Below are 17,705 nucleotides of genomic sequence, written 5' to 3' on the forward strand. Positions count from 1 at the left end.
GATTGGTCTTTAGTTCTTGCTTCCTCTTCATACTAGTCCATCAAACATCGTCAAATAGCTTCCGAATATGCACGAAAGACGGGAATTTCCGCCTTATTATCTCCTTTTCTAAAAAACATATGAAATACAATAGAAAAGCAAATAGGAAGGTTTTGACGGATAAAATGGCCATAGAATGTTATAATAGTATGCAAAATGGACTCAATTAGGGGACTAAATGTTCGCAAATAATGATCACATCAATTACTTAGACCGTATCTTATTTAATCAAATTACAATGAGACATGTAAATATTACTTCCAAAATCGTCCGTCAATTTTAAGTAATTTAATTAACCCGTATCGTCATATGATTAATTAAATATTCAATTAAGAGTGTTACCCTTTAGGTATGACCTAAGGGGATCAAATGATCACCACCGTCGCACGACAGTAATGTCAAACTCTAGTCAGCCAATCATTACCGATATGTGTGGACCAGTTGACAGTAAAATATTACTTCCCAATTGCATTCTTAAAATGAGACTTAAACATGTGATCATCATGATCGACAGTTGTGATCGCATTATTGTCGGAGGACACATATTCCAACAAAATAAACCATACTTCATCCCTAGCATTGACAAGAATCATGGGCTTGTTGGTTTGAAACATTGCAAATATTCAAGTTCCAAGAGAAAGGTGAAAAAGAGAATGGATGACAAGTTTCCTCGGCCAAACTTCATATTGAATTTGAGCAAACCTTACTTATGCTTATTTCGGGCTCGTTCACAAGCCTTTGACCTTCTTCTAAGAGCCTTGAGCTCTATGGACAAGTAATCTCGACAAGTTCCACTAGTTTGGTGGAGTCCTATCTCAAACCACCATTTATAAAATATTCCTTCCCATAACCTTTGCATTGTATAATATTGTATATAATATCGCATTTCTTACATTTCCTTACATGAGAGTAGTGAGAGTGGGTTTCTTACCCATTTATTGAGCATATTTTCAAAAAAAGATAAGAAGGAATCACAAAAGAGTACAAGGGAAACAAATTCAAAAGAAAGGAACAAGGGATTGACGAAAGACGGCACGAGACGCTCGTCCCGACCATGAGACGCTCGTCCTGAGCCTTGCCAAGAGAATAATCCAGCACTGACCTAGAATCTGCTCGGATTGCTCATGAGACGCCCGTCTAAAAAAGAAGACGCTCGTACTGGCCCTGGGACGCTCGTCCTGAGCGTAACCTTTGAAACATTTCTGTACTGTTTGAGAATCCGCTCGTCCCAGAAGAGACGCTCGTCTCATCCAGAATACGCTCGTCCCCAGCCAGTCACAAAATATCCAGGCTCCCTGTCTATGAATAAGGCGCGTCCTCCAAGCAAGACGCTCGGATTAAAGCAACGAGACGCTCGTCTCGTGCACGAGTCGCTCGGATTGCCTCAGTTTTCAGCCAGGTTCTCAATCTATCCGCCTAAGCCCAACCCTTATCCGCTCGACTCCCACCCGTTTTCCTTTATAAACACCCCTACCATCCCTCATTTTCCTTATCTTATTTACTCAAAATCTCACATCATCATCTCTAAAAAATCAGCATCACCAAAATCAACCCAAAACCCTAACTTTTCAACCAAAAATGATGAAACTAAGAGGCAAAGGCAAGAAATCCGCCGAGGCCGCACCTAAAAAGCGCAAGGGTACTTCTTCATCCACTCCAAGGGAGACAAGGGGCCATCGCAATGTGATGATACAAGGTGTGGACCAACTCGAATTTTTCCCCGAGGTAATCTTCACTAGCAATGAACACCGCCAAAAATCCGTTCATTTGCTAGGTAAGCGTTACGAGCCCACTCAATTTTTTAATACCGCTGTTTTAGAAGTTCTAGGCATAAGGTATCAAACTGAAATGTTCTTTGATGGTCTGGGTCTCGGGAAGCTATTCTATACCCATGAGGATACTTACCTTAGTCTTACCCTCGAGTTTTTGTGTAGTCTCCGAATCGTCACTAATACACGAAGAAGTGTTTCTATGGAGTTCCGACTTTGTAATCAAGACCATAGGTTAACCTTGGACCAATTTGCAAACATTTTCGGTCTTTTAGTGCCAAATGACAACACCAATAAGCCCTCCGACTTCAATGTTAACCACATTTGGAGAGCCATTTCGGGGAGGGACCTCTTTCACTTGAAACAATGCTATACCTTTGAAATTCAACATCCGGTGATTCGGATCGCCGAGCGCTTCATAGCCGGCACCATCAATGGGAGGCTAGAACAAGATAGGTGGACCCTTGTTGACTTGACCTTCTTAGAGTCCTACTTAAATGTTCAAGGGACAAGGGCTTACAATTTCAACACGCCCCTTGAGATGCTTAAGAGGTTCTTCGATTATGCTCAAGGGAACTCTAAAATTAAGTCCTTTGTGATGGGAGGCCTAATCACAATGTTGGCCAATGACCTTTGCCCCGGGTTTAACCTTCATGGGGCATATGAGAAGCTCGAAGAGAGAACTTTGATTGACGAAGATGCCATCTTCAACCACCACCGGCGGTGCACCTACACCTAAACCGGAAGTGTGGAGTGGTTTACAAAGGGATGTTCTTCAATTGTCCTCATGGGGTGGAATGTACCACCTACCGAGCCATGGTTGAGTCGGTACTCACCTACACCAAGCTACCTCCTCGATATTCAGACCCACCCCAACCCACCACAAACAGAAGAAGCGCGTCGTCAACCTCAACAACCTCGTGGGATGCCGGTACGGGGTAATGCACCACCATCCTATGTACCCATTCCACCCTACCCCACTTAATATGTACCGTTCACCCCCCAAGTTCCCGATGCTCCGGACATGAATAACTTGATGAAGCTTATGCAACGGGTCGATCTTGGAGTGCACGATGGGAGGGTTGACAACTATATGGCACTTTATCCTCAATACTACAATATGGCTCAACAAGGGTATATCGACCCTAGAGGCCCTCGCCCATCTTGGGCTCAACCGTACCTTTTGTTCCCTAATCAAGGGAACCAAGACAGGAACTTTGGCGGAAAAGGTGGAGGATTCTATTGCCAAGGAGGAGGGTATGACCAAGGAGGTTCTAGCGGGTATAGATACCGCGATGATGATGATGATGATGACGAATGAGATGGCAAGAGGTGTCTACCACACCATGACCCATTGTATGATACTCCTTCTTTTCCTTTCTCTCAAGTATAGTTGTATTGCATTTTCAATTATCTTGCATTTCTATTATATTCCACATTGTATTGCACATTAGTTAGTTCATATAGTATAATTTACATTGTAATATATATATCACATGATTCATATAGTTAGTTGCATATAGACTTAAGTTCATGCATAGTCACTAATGACCCAACCTCATTTCTCCTACACTAGAAATAGTGCTTAAATTGGTTTGGGGATGTTTGATCATAAGTGACCTAGTTTAATAAAAAAACATGCATCATATAGTATAGTTTAGATTGCATTCATTTGTTATATATGTCATATAGAATTGCATTTAGTTAGAGCATGCATTCATTCATATCATATCATATCATTGCATTTGTACTTCAATTTCCATAAAATCAAATATCTAAAAACATGTATTTCTTTTTTATTCCTACTCCTACATGTACATTGAGGACAATGTCCAAAATAAAGTAGGGCATGGGAATTTATATTCCAAAAATACAAAAAAACTAAAAATTTTGAAAAAATACAAAAACATGTCTTTTTATTTCATAAAATCAAAAACCATAAAAATTTGAAAAACAGAAAACATGTTCATTCCTTTATAGTGTAATATTGTATATATTATATTTGTTTGTTTGTTTATCTTTTTTCACATTGATCGACTACGCCACATCCGAGACATAAGGATCATGAAGACCGCATGGTATGATCTTTCCAATCTCCTTTTTCCTCTTTTTGTTAATGACTATGTGGCTTTATTTTGATTGATGCGACATAAACAATGTGATTATAGGACTGCGTTTAGATTATTTGGCATACTAGTTGGTAGAAGCATGTGCATTAGGTTGTATAAATGTTAGTTGCATCATGGCATGTAGTTGCATTTTTGGAAAAAAATTTTGAAAACATCTATTTGGGAAGCTTGACAAGCGTATGTATATAAGGCTCTTGTAGATACTTTTTCTTCTTAAGACTTTGCTTATTAGAATACTTGTAAAACACCCTAAGATGTGTCATGCTAGTGTCCTTTGACCCATGGATTAAGGCCTAGTCAAGAGTACCTTGTGGTGTGATAACTCCTTGGCTACCGTTTATTCCAAGGTAACCCTTGAAACCATGCAACCATCTTCCATGTTCTACCAAATTTTGTCATCAAAAAGGGAATGGGCACAAAAATTATACAAAATTTGAGTTCAAGAAATGAAAGTAAAAAAGTTTGCAATTGCATCAAAAGAAAAGAGGAGCAATAAAAATAAAAACTCCTATGCTTCAAATATAAGCACCCTCACTACAAATGGGTAGCTTTGAAAATGTTCAAAAGAAAATGCAAAAAGTTGAAAGTTGTCAAGTATTGAAATGCCAGACATCAAAAGAAACGGCAAAAAGAAAGTGTTCTCAAATGTCAAATGCCACAAGAAATTGGGCGTAATAACAACAACAAAAGCAAAGTCCCATATGAAACTCAAATACAAATGATCCCTTTATCCATCGAATCCACTTTTGTGCATGGTAGAGAGGGGACGAGCCTTCTTCTTGCCTAGGCAAGAAGGGGAATTCCGCAATCCCCCAGTGTTTCTAAGACCATAGGGAGTCTACTCTTGACGAAAGCATTTAACGATTGAGGAGAAAGGTACCCTAGCTTGACACAACTTGGAGGTGATTTATTGGTATCCTTCTAGGCTTAGTAGTTTGAAGAAACCATATCTATAATGGAGTGTGTACCCTTAGATTGCTTCCCTTATAGATAATTTCCACCACTTAGACGAGGAAAGTGGCTATTCATTTTTTTAGATGCATCCATTACTTGTTTTGTGTGCTTTAATGCTTGGATGTATCGCCGTTTTGGCAAGCCCCACCTTGCCTTGCAAGAAGGCATCCTACCTCATGGTTGTCTTGTTGCGAGTTGAAGGGGCGGAGTGAGACCCGCTAATTATCTCACATCGGCAATATTAGTAGGTTAGTTTAAATAAAGGTCTTAGTTTTTGTCACCTCTTTACTCGGGACGAGTAAAGGTTCGGTTTGGGGATGTTTGATGTGACTTTTAATTGCGCACTTTTAGTCCCTTAATTGAACCTATTTTTCATACTATTATAACATTTCATAGCCATTATATCCATCAAATTCTTTCTACTTTGCTTTCCTAGTGCATTTTGTATGATTTGTAGGAAAGAGGATAATGAGGCGGAATTCCCGTCTCCCGTGCACATTGGAAGGTTGATGACGACCTTAGATGGACTAGTATGAAGAGGAGGCAAGAACGACGATCGACAAAGCGAGAATAAGGAGTATTCAAAGATTAAAAAGGACGTGAAGCAAAAGGAACACACTGTGCAACAATCCGAGCGTCTTGTACACAAGACGAGCGGACTGGCATAGCATGATCCGGGCGTCCCATGCAAGAGACAAGTGGGTTCTCCCCTCCCGATCCAAGCGTCTCCACTCCCGGTCCGAGCGGATCGTGGTAGTACTAGGATATGCTCATCTCCTCGCAAGACTTGCATTTCCCCACTTTAAAACTTACCATTGTTATTTACTAATCTATCCTTACTTAACCTAATGATGTAATACTATATATACTCCATTTGTAATATTCAAGAGGACAACAAGAGGTTCCCATAATAGGAAAATCCTCTTAGATTAGATTAGGAGTAGATTAGAATAAATTAATCACAATCATTCCACATTAATCTTTCCTTGATTATTGTTCAAGTTTATTATTATTGGGTAATTGAAGATTATTGGGTTATTATTGGAGAATTGACAACTCTTCATCAATCAATCAAATTCTCTTCTTTTATTATTGGCTTTATTATTTGGATCATCTCAAGTTTGGCATAATCTCTTTACTCTTTACTCTTTACTCTTTATTGTTGATTTCCTCATCTTCTCATCATGTTTATACATGTTGTGATGATTGACACCATTAATGACATGTTTCCCATATAATGAGTGAGTAGTCCTTTAGCTAGGATTAATGGGAAATTATGGGAAACAAACATGGGGAATGATACATGCTTAAACTAATATGTTTTCATAATTAATTTACTTGCATGTTGTGATTTCAACTTATGCACATGTTATGTTTGACGAAATGCGAGCCTATGAATCCTTGCATTTTTTACCCATCATCTATCTTTTCAATGAGACTTGTAAGCTTATACACTAACTCGAGTCTCATTAGACCATGCATATTGTTGAATAGGAAGGACTAAGTCGACTTGTAGGTGTTGTACAATCTAATCAATTCGGCTCCGGGACCTAAAACTTTTTAGGGATTGTATGCTTATAAACCAACTCGATCCCATCACAACAATAAGTGCTTGCTATATAATTGAGAACATATTTGTACGATCAACTCCCATGAATCCCTTATTATTCCATGACATACTAGTATCCTTTACTATTTCTTTTTTTTTTTGCAAGAAAAGCAAGCCATATTATTCCTCCATATAGGGAAAGATGGCCAATCTTACAAAAGAAGAACCACAAGTTTTCTCAACTAACATGCATCTAAAGCTTCTGCAATCTCACCCTCTTTAGAGGGATGAGTTACATATAATAAGCGAACTTTACCTAAATATTGAATTCGTTTCACTACATAATCAACCTGATGTTCCTGTCCAGTAAATATTCGTGTATTACGCTCTTCCCAAATGCAGAAGACAGTAGCGCCCAAACAACTTGTGTACCATCGTGCCTTCCAATGTTTGCAGGTTCTTCTACCAGCAATCCAGTGTATTTCTTTTCTCAGTTTGACAGTTCTGTACTGCATATTCAGCCAAGTGAGAATCTGCCTCCATACATAGTAGAAAAGCTGCATTGAAAGAACAAATGCTTGTGACATTCATTGTCCATCTTGCATAATGTACAACGATTAACCATGTTCAATCCCCTAACATTCAACTGATCAATAGTAGCCAGTTTCCTTTGCATAGCCATTACCAGAAAAAAACTATGCTTAGGAAATAGAGCACGATTCCAAGCAACCTTAGCCCAACTCAAAGTGTTGCCACGCTGCCTAAAATAATCATATAACAGGTGAAGCCTGAGCTTCCCCTTCTTCACATAGCTCTGCAGCAACCCCTTTGCATTATCCCCAGATCCTGCCATAACCATCAACTCATCTCTGACCTGCAATATACTCCTCCAACTCTCAGAATGTGTACTTTTCTTCTGCAGAGTCAAAAAACCCCCTTGTTTGATATTATAAGTGTAATTCCAAGTGACCCAAAACCCATCAGATTGATTAATGAGTTCCCAAATCCACTTACAAATCACACATTTGTTCCAGGACAGAATCTCCTTGATATTAAATCCACCTTCCTGGTAAGGATAGCAACAAGAGGCCCAGCTTTTCATAATCAGTTTCCTTTGCCCTTCTTCAGAGGTCCAAAGGAAATTTTTGCAGAATTTGTTAATTAACCTGAGCACAACTTTTGGCAACAATAGAGTTGAGCACCAGAACTGCTCCAAGCCAAAAATGACAGAGTTGATGAGGCTAATTTTCCCAGCATAAGAGAGTTTATAATTAGTCCAGTGATTTAGAGCCCCCTGAACCTTGGAAAGGAGATCAGCAAACATGGTTTTGTTCAGTCTGCCTTCATTGAGAGGGACACCAAGATATCTGAAAGGAAAATCTCCTTCAATATAACCAGCAGCACTCAAGATTTCCTGTTAATATTCTCCCTTATACCTCCCATATAGATATTGTTTTTATCAGGATTAGCAATTAATCCAGACATTTTAGCAAAGGAGTCCAAAGAGGAGGTAATAGCTTTGACTGAAGGAACATCACCCCTGACAAAGAGCATCAAATCATCAGCAAAGATCATATGATTCAAACCTATCCTGCCACACTTAGGATGGTAAGAGACCTGGTGCAACTTATGTATACCCCTTAAAATGCGTGATAAAATCACCATACTCATGACAAACAGAAAAGAAGATAAGGGATCTCCTTGTCTGAGTCCACTAGCCTCTTTGAAAAAACAAACATGATCTCCATTCACCTTTAAGCTGAACCAGGTGGAAGTAATACACCCCATAATCCACTTTCTAAATTTCTCAGGGAAATAAAAGTGCTGCAGCATCTTATCAATAAATTCCCATTGAAGAGAATCAAATGCTTTCCTTATGTCTACCTTGATTAAACATCTAGGAGAAACACCCTGTTGAGCATATCCCTTGACCAGAGATTGGGTCAGCATAATATTTTCAAATATAATTCTCCCTGTGACAAACGCCCCATTCTCTTTACCCATAATATCTGGCAAAAAAGGTTTAAGCCTGGAACATAAGATCTTGCTGACAGTTTTGTAAAATACTGTGCAACAAGCAATGGGCCTATAGTCCATGACAGTTGCCACCACATGCTTCTTGGGAATAAGGGCTAGAAAAGTTGCATTAGCTTGCTTTGACATATGGCCTGTCTGAAAGAGACCCTTAACAGCCTTGCAGAAATCATATTTTATGACTTCCCAATTAGTTTTGAAAAATTGAGCTGAAAACCCATCTTGCCCAGGACTCTTGTTAGGAGCTATTGAGAAGAGAGCAACCTTAATTTCTTTGTCATCAATCTCCTTGCAGATCTCCTCACATCCACAAGCAGGAAACCTAGGACCATCCAATGAGTCCATAAGAGAGGTATCCACAGGACTATGCTTCCCTAATAGCCACTGATAGTATTCAACAAAGGACTGGTTTACAGCAGACACCCCATCCCTGTCCATCCCTTGCCTGTCTTTCAACTTCCCAATAATATCCTGATGTTTCCTAGAAGCAATTCTAGAGAAGTAATAACTAGTAGGGGCATCATTGAATTTGATATTCTGAACCTTAGCTCTTTGAAGTAGAGAACTATGCTCAACCTTCTTAAGAACCAAATAAGCATTCAACAAATCCCTCTCCTTAACAATTAAGTCATGGTCCAAAAGATTGCCCTGAAGACAGGATTGACAATCATGCAAATGCTGCTGAGCTTCCTTTACTTTCTCAGATATTCCAGAATATGAGTGCTTGTGTAACACAATGAGCTTCTGCCTAACTTGTTTTAATTTTGAGAACAAGCTATACATAGCATTCCCTCTGACAGGCATATCCCAAGCCCCCCTGACCCTGATACCATACTCCTCATAGGCTTCCCAGCAATTCAAATAGCTGTATCTTTTCCTTGGGGTATTGACATCAGTAACAGTAACCAAGAGAGGAGAATGATCAGAGACCCCTGCGGGCAATACATGAACCTGAGTAGTGGGGAAATGTATCAACCATACGGGGTTAGAGAGCACTCTATCTAGTCTTGACCAAACCCTAGTAGCAGCATCCTGTTTATTAGTCTAGGTATATTCACAACCCAAACTATGAAGTTCATATAACTGGAAATCCAAAATGCATTGATTAAAAGCCAACATATCTCTAACAGAGGGTGGATTAGGACCAATCCTCTCCTCCATACTTCTCACAATGTTCCAATCACCCATAAGAATCCAACTGGTAACCTTTGAAGCCACTCCTTTCAATTCCACCCATAATCTTTCTCTATGGTCAGCATCATTACTACCATAAACAAAAGAAACATGGAAAGTCTTATTTGAAGCATTATGTTGAAGCTCTAAATGAATGAGTTGATCATGGACATAAGAAGAAACCAAAGTGACTCTCCTAATATCCAAAAACACCCAAATCCTACCATTGTAATGGTGGGAGTAATTATTCATAACCAAATAGGAAGGAAAAAGCCTACTAATAGCAGCAAAATTATTAATTTTAACCCTCATTTCTAGCAAACCCAGAACCTCACTTTATTTTCCTTCAGATAACCCCTAACCTCTGCTGCTTTATTGGGTCGTTAAACCCTCTAATGTCCCATGAAGAAACTCTCATGTTTTAGGGTCAGGAGGCTCCTCTTCCAGAAGAACCACCTCTGTGTTAGTAGCCAATATGGTCCCCTCATCCTGCAAAATAGAGTAAGAGTTCTGAACTGAAACACTGTAATTAGGATTCACTGAGATATCCCCATCTGCAATTTCTCCACCACTCTGCACATTTTCACCCTCAACTGTGTGGGATCCTGAGCTTGCTTCCTGACTGACAGAGGAAGAAAGAACCTCTGAGTTGGAGAGAGAAGAGCCTATCCCAAGGCATTCTGAGCTCATCCCTTCCTTCTCAGCAGACTTCTCTGACCCTGCAGCAGCAAGACTATGGCCTACCCCTAGACTGTCATCTACAGAAGGAGGAGCAATCTTCTGAGAAACAGCTCTATACTCTTGAACCACCTTAGTTTTCCTCTTTTCCTCCAACTGTTTGTTAATTTTGGTTAAATTACAGTGCTCCTTAGTGTGGCTCAACTTCCTGCAGCAGTGGCAGTAGTAGGGCAGCCACTCATAGATAATACGTTGAGTGGTTGTTCCATGATAAGGAGTAGCAACTTGAATGGTGCTAGGCAAATCTTCAGCAACATCCACCTCCACCAAGACTCTAGCAAACAATAACTTAGACTTAAAAGTGGTAGGTAAGTTTGCAAAGAGTGGCTTCCCAATGGTGCTAGCCATCTTACTGAGAACCTTGTCAGACCACAAGAAAGGATCCAGGTCAGGAAAAAGAACCCATACAGGGACCTGAGAGACAGAATCCATTTCCTGAGAGAAGGAGGGTGTCCATTGCTTCAGTATCAGATTACTAGCACCCATAGTCCATGGGCCTCCCTTTAGTATCTCATTCATATCTTCTGCACAACAAAATCTGAAACTAAACCAGCCTTTACTTTTTGTCTACACCTTTATTGTTCGTTTTACTTTGTTGCTTGCATTAGTTTAGAACACAACTACAAACCCAAATTAATTGTGACACTAGCGTAAATTGAGATAGATAGACTTAGAACCCAAAGCACACCGTCCCGTGGATCAACCTCGCCTTAACCACTAACTAGTTGTTTGTTGAGAATATAAATGTGTTTGATTGGGAGAAACGACGACAAATCTTTCCATCAGTAGGATCTAGAGTGGTACCTATTTTGAGTTCTCTGGGTTCTAAGGTGGTTCCTACATTGATGGTTTCCATATCTTCGATAACACAGTTTCTTTGGTCGTATTCCTCCAACCCCTTAACCAATTGCGGAGGCGGTACTATCTCATCTTCCTCTTCTTCAACCTGTCCCTTCCCGGCCTCATTCTCAAAGTCATTATTAAACCAACATTTTCAGAAATGGGATTGCAATGTAAAGGAGATGAGTCGTAAGCAAACTGGTTCATTTACGCCAACTGATCAGAGGTCAGTGGCGGAATGGGGGTGGTATTCGGGACAGGCCCCAGAATACCGGAGCTTGGGGGAAGTTCATCAAAAGGAAAGACTGGGGGATGGGTGTTTTCAACACTTGATTCATTAGACTCAACCTTAAGACTCTTATCAGACTCAGACTCAGACTCAGACGACTCAGACTCAGAATCATCATTTGGATTAAGCATCTCTCCTTATCCTGTGGTTAGCTTGAAGAGAAAACCTCCCTTGTCAGACCATTTGATAGTTTTCCTCCATCCAGATATAGTCCCTTTAAGAGCTACATTAGTGATGAGGGTAGAGGGATCGAACCTATCGCTTTGCAGGATCATACTAACCAACTCTTCGTTTGTTTTTTCCATTTCTCTCTCTTCCCCAAAAAGGAGACCTAAGGCATTCCCGTCTTCGACTGGGATAGGTTCGGCCTTTCTGCATGTCACGGATAGCACATCCTCCGGAATGTAGTGACAAGATTGGAATATTTCAATTCCAAGGACCAACTTCTTACTCTTTTTGCCAAGAAGAGGTTCGGGAAAGTCGAGACAATGTTCTGCTTCTCCGGCTTTCATGAAGTATCCATTCACTGTTAGTGGATAAGGATTTCGGTCTGTAACCGTCCTTCTTTTCTTTTCAAGATCTTGTTCAGTGGGCTCGTATCCCAACCTGAGCGTCGTTCCTTTAGGGATCACGCCCTTTCGTACCAAGGTAACCTCATTTCAAGGGTATAGAGAGAAACCAAAGTACCTCCTAATCTTGAAAATGGTTTCACATGTGTGATCTAGTATACAAGTCCATGTTTTCTAATTCAGGACAAGAGTCGATCACGTTTATAACCTCGAACCCGCAAGCATCATTTGAGGTATCGAGTGTTACTTCTGAGGCCAGATCCCCCCAGTTACTACGATAGGGGTAGCATCGATGGTGATAGTTTCTCCCTTGAGAGGGATTTTGATTTTTCTATGCAAAGTGGAGGATACAGCTTTTACTCCATGGATCCAAGGTCTTCCCAGTAATAAGTTGAAGGATGAGGCCACATCAATGACCTGATAACTAACCTTCCTTTTAATGAGCCCAATTTCAACTACTAGGTCAACAATCCCGGTTACCCTACGAATCGTCCCATCAAAGGCTCGAACCGTTAAAGTGGTTGGAGTGAGGTCCTTTTTGTCAAGGCCCAAAACGTGTGTTGTCTTTAGTGGTAGAACATTAACAGCTGACCCGTCATCGACAAGGGTCATAGGGACATGCTTTTGAATACATGTCACAACAATATACATGGCTAGGCCGTGTTTGGGCCCTATAGAGGGTAGATCCTCATCAGAAAAGGTTACCGCATTGACAAGTCGTGGTGGATTTTGGACAACATGGGCCACCACGTCATTTGGAGCAATATCTGAAGACACGTTTATGCTCATTAGTGCTCGTAATAGGGCTTGTCGATGTTCGAATGAACTCAAAATGATCTCCCAGATAGAAACATCGGTCTTAGTCTTTTGTAGCTGTTTAATGAGAAGGACCTCTTGGGTTATCCCCTCCCTAAGGGCCTCGACTACAGTAGGTTCCTTAGCTTGTGCAGTTGGAGCATTGGTGGCCTTTTCCACTCGAAATGGGCGGCCAGCTCGTGTCAAGTGATTGGACTCGAGAGCCTCTTTCCTTAGATTTTGGACTTCGTCCCGAGTATATGGGATTGTTGCGCCCTTCTCAAGGTACACATCATCCTCATCATCATTCCAGATGTCATTGATTTCGTTGGCACTTCTGAGAATGTAAGGGGTACAGTCAATGGCACCGCCGCGTTCAAGTACTGGGTGAAACTCGCCAAAGCCGGCGTAACCCAGTCAAACCGACCCAAAGTGTCAAGGTCGGTGAGGAGAGGAAGCACCTTGGGCGACAAGCGCTCACCCTTGTCACCAAAGTACGTGGCACCCAGGAAGTACCATAACCACAGCCGCTCCTCCTTCGCGTCAGCCTCAACCTCTGCCTCCGGACTCGCCAACGGCGCCGGAATAGCACCTGCCACCCTCCCAGTGAAGTGGTCCTTCACGTACGAACTCGCGATCAAGTACGGAGTGACGTCGGAAGGCTCCACAAAGCAGTACCGATCAAAGCAGTGACCGCAGGAGAGGACACTCTCTCTGGCGTCTCGGTAAACTCAATGGGCAACTCGCCACAAGGAAGGCCGGATACCATGGCAAAGTCCTCTAAGGTCACGCCAACCTCCCCAAACTCCATGTGGAACGATGACGTCGTATCCCAGTACCAATCTAACATGGCACGGATCAGACACAGGTTCGCCCTAATCGAAGACCTGTGAATGTCCCGCCAGGCGGCCACCAATGGCCCAAAAGCCGACCTCTCTATCAACGCCCTCGTCCCGGCTCAGAGAACGTCGTAGAAACCCAAGCAGGTAGAGAAGCCCGAGAAAGTCCTCATGGTGCCAATCTTCTGAAATCAAAAACAAACGACGTCAGAATGCCTATTCAGGCCCGATACTTCAAATATGATAAAATTCAATCGGGGAACACGACTCACCAAGCCCTCGTGAGCACGATAAGAGAGGTGTCGGTCCAGTCAAAACAACAACTGGCTGCCGTCAAAACCCTTGGCCCAGTCAGGCGCCGCCCGTAAAAGCAACTACCGCGGCGCCGTAACTCGCCTGGCTCTCCAACTCGCGTCGTCAGCATCGTCCTCGGCTGTCTCCGCTCTCCGCCTCTTATGGCCACGAGACTCAACGTGGTGGGTAGGGCCCAGCTCAACGACCCTGGCCACGTTCTGTAACGACCGTGTGGTCACCCTAGGACGACGCTCCCTCGAAGAAACCCTCCTCCCGGAGGTACCAGCCCCAGACCCACTCTGAACTCTTCCAGTGACAGTAGCCCCAACAACGGGCACCTCACGCTCCTCGACAGCCCCTGTGGCCCCAGCAATCTGCTCAGGAGGACTCTCCTCCTCGGTGACGTCCTCTACAACCACGGCGGGCGTGCTAACCAGAGTGCTAACCGGGCCCGTCCCGAACAACTCCTCTAGAGTCGCAGCAACAGACCCGGTCTGTCCCGAACACTCTCATACAAGGAAAAAAAACGTCAGCCGAAATTTCGTCATTACGACGACATGAAATGGATAAATCCAAAAAACACAACCTGCAATACAAAACAAGGGCAATCCCGCCCAAAAACAAAACCATTCACAACAAACAAACAAAAACGACTCGCTCATCTTTTCAAGCGAAAGACGAGTCAAACCACAAAAACAGCATTTCAAGACCCCTACAGGGTCCGCCAACAAACGGTGCATCAAACCTAATGAGTGAGGAATCGCCCTGGACTCTCAACTTCTTGATGCCAAGTGTTATGGCTGCTTGTAGATCGATGAGGCATGCTTCGTATTCGGCGGCATTGTTGGTGACAACGAAGTGTAGTTTTACTGAGATCGGAACATGTTCTCCTTCTGGTAATATTAGGAGGATTTCTACCCCGCAGCCTCTCAGGTTTGATGCACCGTCGAAGTATAGGTCCCATGCGTCGCTGTCGGCACAAAGGATGTCTTCGTCAAGAAGTGACCATGTGTCGGTCGTTGTATCCTCGTTGATGGGGTTTTCTGTTAGAAAATTGGCGACTTCCCTTCCCTTGATGACCTTGAGGGGTATGAATTTGAGGTCAAATGCAGATAGCATGGGTGTCCATCTACACAGCCTTCCATTTAGTACGGGTTTTTCGAAGATGAATTTGACTGGGTCCATCTTGGAGTAGATGTGAATCGTGCAGCTGAGCATGTAATGTCGTAGCTTCTTTGATGACTAGACCAGGGCAAGGCATGCCTTTTCCAGTTGGGTGTACCTTGTTTCGTATTAGATGAACTTTTTGCTGATGTAGTAGATGGCTCGTTCTTCACCGTCGACTGTTTGTGCTAGCACTGCTTCCATGGCTGTGTCGGTGATAGTCAGGTATAGGGATAAGGGAATTCCTTGTTGAGGTGGATGTGGACAGGATGTTTGGATAGGATTTCCTTTATCCTGTCGAAGGCCTTTGGACAGTCGTCGTCCTAATCGGTGTGATCAGAGGCACGAAGCTAGCTTCTTGAAGATTGGTTCACAAATCATGGTGAGTTTGGCTATGAAGCGGCTAATGTATTGGACTTGACCAAGAAATCCTCAAATCTCCTTCTCATTTTTAGGTCGAGGCATTTGTTGAAGAGCTTTGATTTTGGTAGGATTAATTTCAATGCCTCTTTTGCTGACAACGTATTCCCGGAGTTTCCCGGAGGTGACCCCGAATGCACACTTCTGAGGATTTAGTCTCATGTTGTATTTCCGCAGACGAGAAAAGAATTTCCGAAGGGTGCTGATGTGGCCATCCCGCTCTTTTGATTTGACGATCATGTCATCGACATATACCTCCACTTCCTTGTGCATCATGTCATGTAGGAGAGTGGTGGCAGTTCTTTGATAGGTTAATCCGGCGTTAATTAGACCGAAGGGCATGACAGTGTAGCAATATGTACCCCACTGTGTAGTGAATGCAGTCTTGTGCATGTCTTCCTCGGCCATTTTGATCTGGTTGTACCCAGCATACCCGTCCATGAATGATAATAGGGCGTGCTCGGCGATGTTATTCACCAGGATGTCAACATGCGGTAGAGGGAAGTCGTCTTTTGAACTTGCTTTATTTAGGTCCCTGAAGTCGACCCAAAACTGAATTATTCCGTCTTTCCTGGGTACAGGAACTATGTTGGCCACCCAATCAGAGTATTCGGACACTTTGATGAATCCAGCTTTGAACTGTTTGTCTACCTCTTCCTTGATTTTCAAGGCCCATTCAGGGCGCATACGGCGCAACTTTTGTTTCACGGGCTTAGGTCTGGGTTTGATGGGTATCTTGTTGTAGATACCATGTATCTGCTGAGACTCCAAAAAACACCCGATGATTATCGAACTACAACTTGTTTTGGAATCGCGGCGTTTGATCGACAGTTTGTGTACAACTTTACGTCGGAAAACTTAAAACGATTTCGAAAATAAAATATTTCAAAACATTTCAAAAATACCTGGAGTGTTTAATGCACGATGACGGGGTCGCAATGACACTAACTAGAGTTAAAACCGACTCAAAAATTCAAATCTCGACTCCAACAACGAGTCAAACCGAGTCAACCACAAAAAACCAAACGTTTCAAACCTTCTACCTTAAGTTTTCCCGGATTCATGAATGGTCAAGTACCAAATATGTGACTACAAAACCTAGGATAGAACAAATCATGATTGCGTTTTTTGTGAAAGTGACAACACAACTCGAAGAACAGCGACGTGGCTCGCGCCTCTTTGAGCAGCCAGGTGGCCACGTCGCTCAAAACTCACACAACCACTCATTTCCCTATAAATACCCCTCAAATGCCACCCATTTGAGAGTTATGCGAGTGTCCGCCCCCTCTTTTCTCCCTTAAAATTCCTGACTCGACTTCTTAAGTCACAACCCGACGCGTATTTACGACCTATCGATCGTAAACACGAGCCTTACACATTGTTTGGTACCGTCATTGTGCATTAAAGCACTTGACCGACCATTTCGACCACTACACCATCACTAAACATCTAAAACACTCTTTTTGCTTACCAAAACGGTTTTATACCGAGTTTTTTCCGATCAAACGAGTTGTTACACTTACGTCGGTCACTCGCCATAACCAAACATGTAAGTATGAGGGTGTAAAAATCCTCTTTTATTATGTTTTCATTTGTTTCATGACTATAACATGCTAAAACATGCATAACATGAACCAAAACATGGAATAAACGAGCCAAAACTGATTTTTGGTCTGAGGCAGAAGCCCCTTAGGTCGCCAACTGGCCCGCGCCTAAATGGGGTGTTCAGACCAGAGATCAACTGTGTTTGTTCTCGTCATTTCCTTTTAATCCATCTTCATATTTGTAATCAATTTTCACCATTTCAAGTATTTTCGAACCCTTTTTATTTTATTTCACTTGTTTTAACCATGAAACATTTTTCACCCTTAGTTCCTCATACCATGACGGTTAAATCCGTGTTTCAGTGATAATATTTGGTTAATGACATTTAAAAGGTATTTTAAAGCCTTTTATTTCATTTCTTTACATTTTCAAACAAACAAATTAGTCCCCAACACAAAGTCATCCTTGGTTCTATATACCATGCCAGATTTTAACCCGAGTACGATGATGAGTATTGACTAATTACATTCAAATGGACTTAAGACAATTAGTCCATAATCATTTT

Source organism: Silene latifolia, chromosome X (assembly GCF_048544455.1).
Source record: "Silene latifolia isolate original U9 population chromosome X, ASM4854445v1, whole genome shotgun sequence".
Classification (NCBI taxonomy): domain Eukaryota; kingdom Viridiplantae; phylum Streptophyta; class Magnoliopsida; order Caryophyllales; family Caryophyllaceae; genus Silene; species Silene latifolia.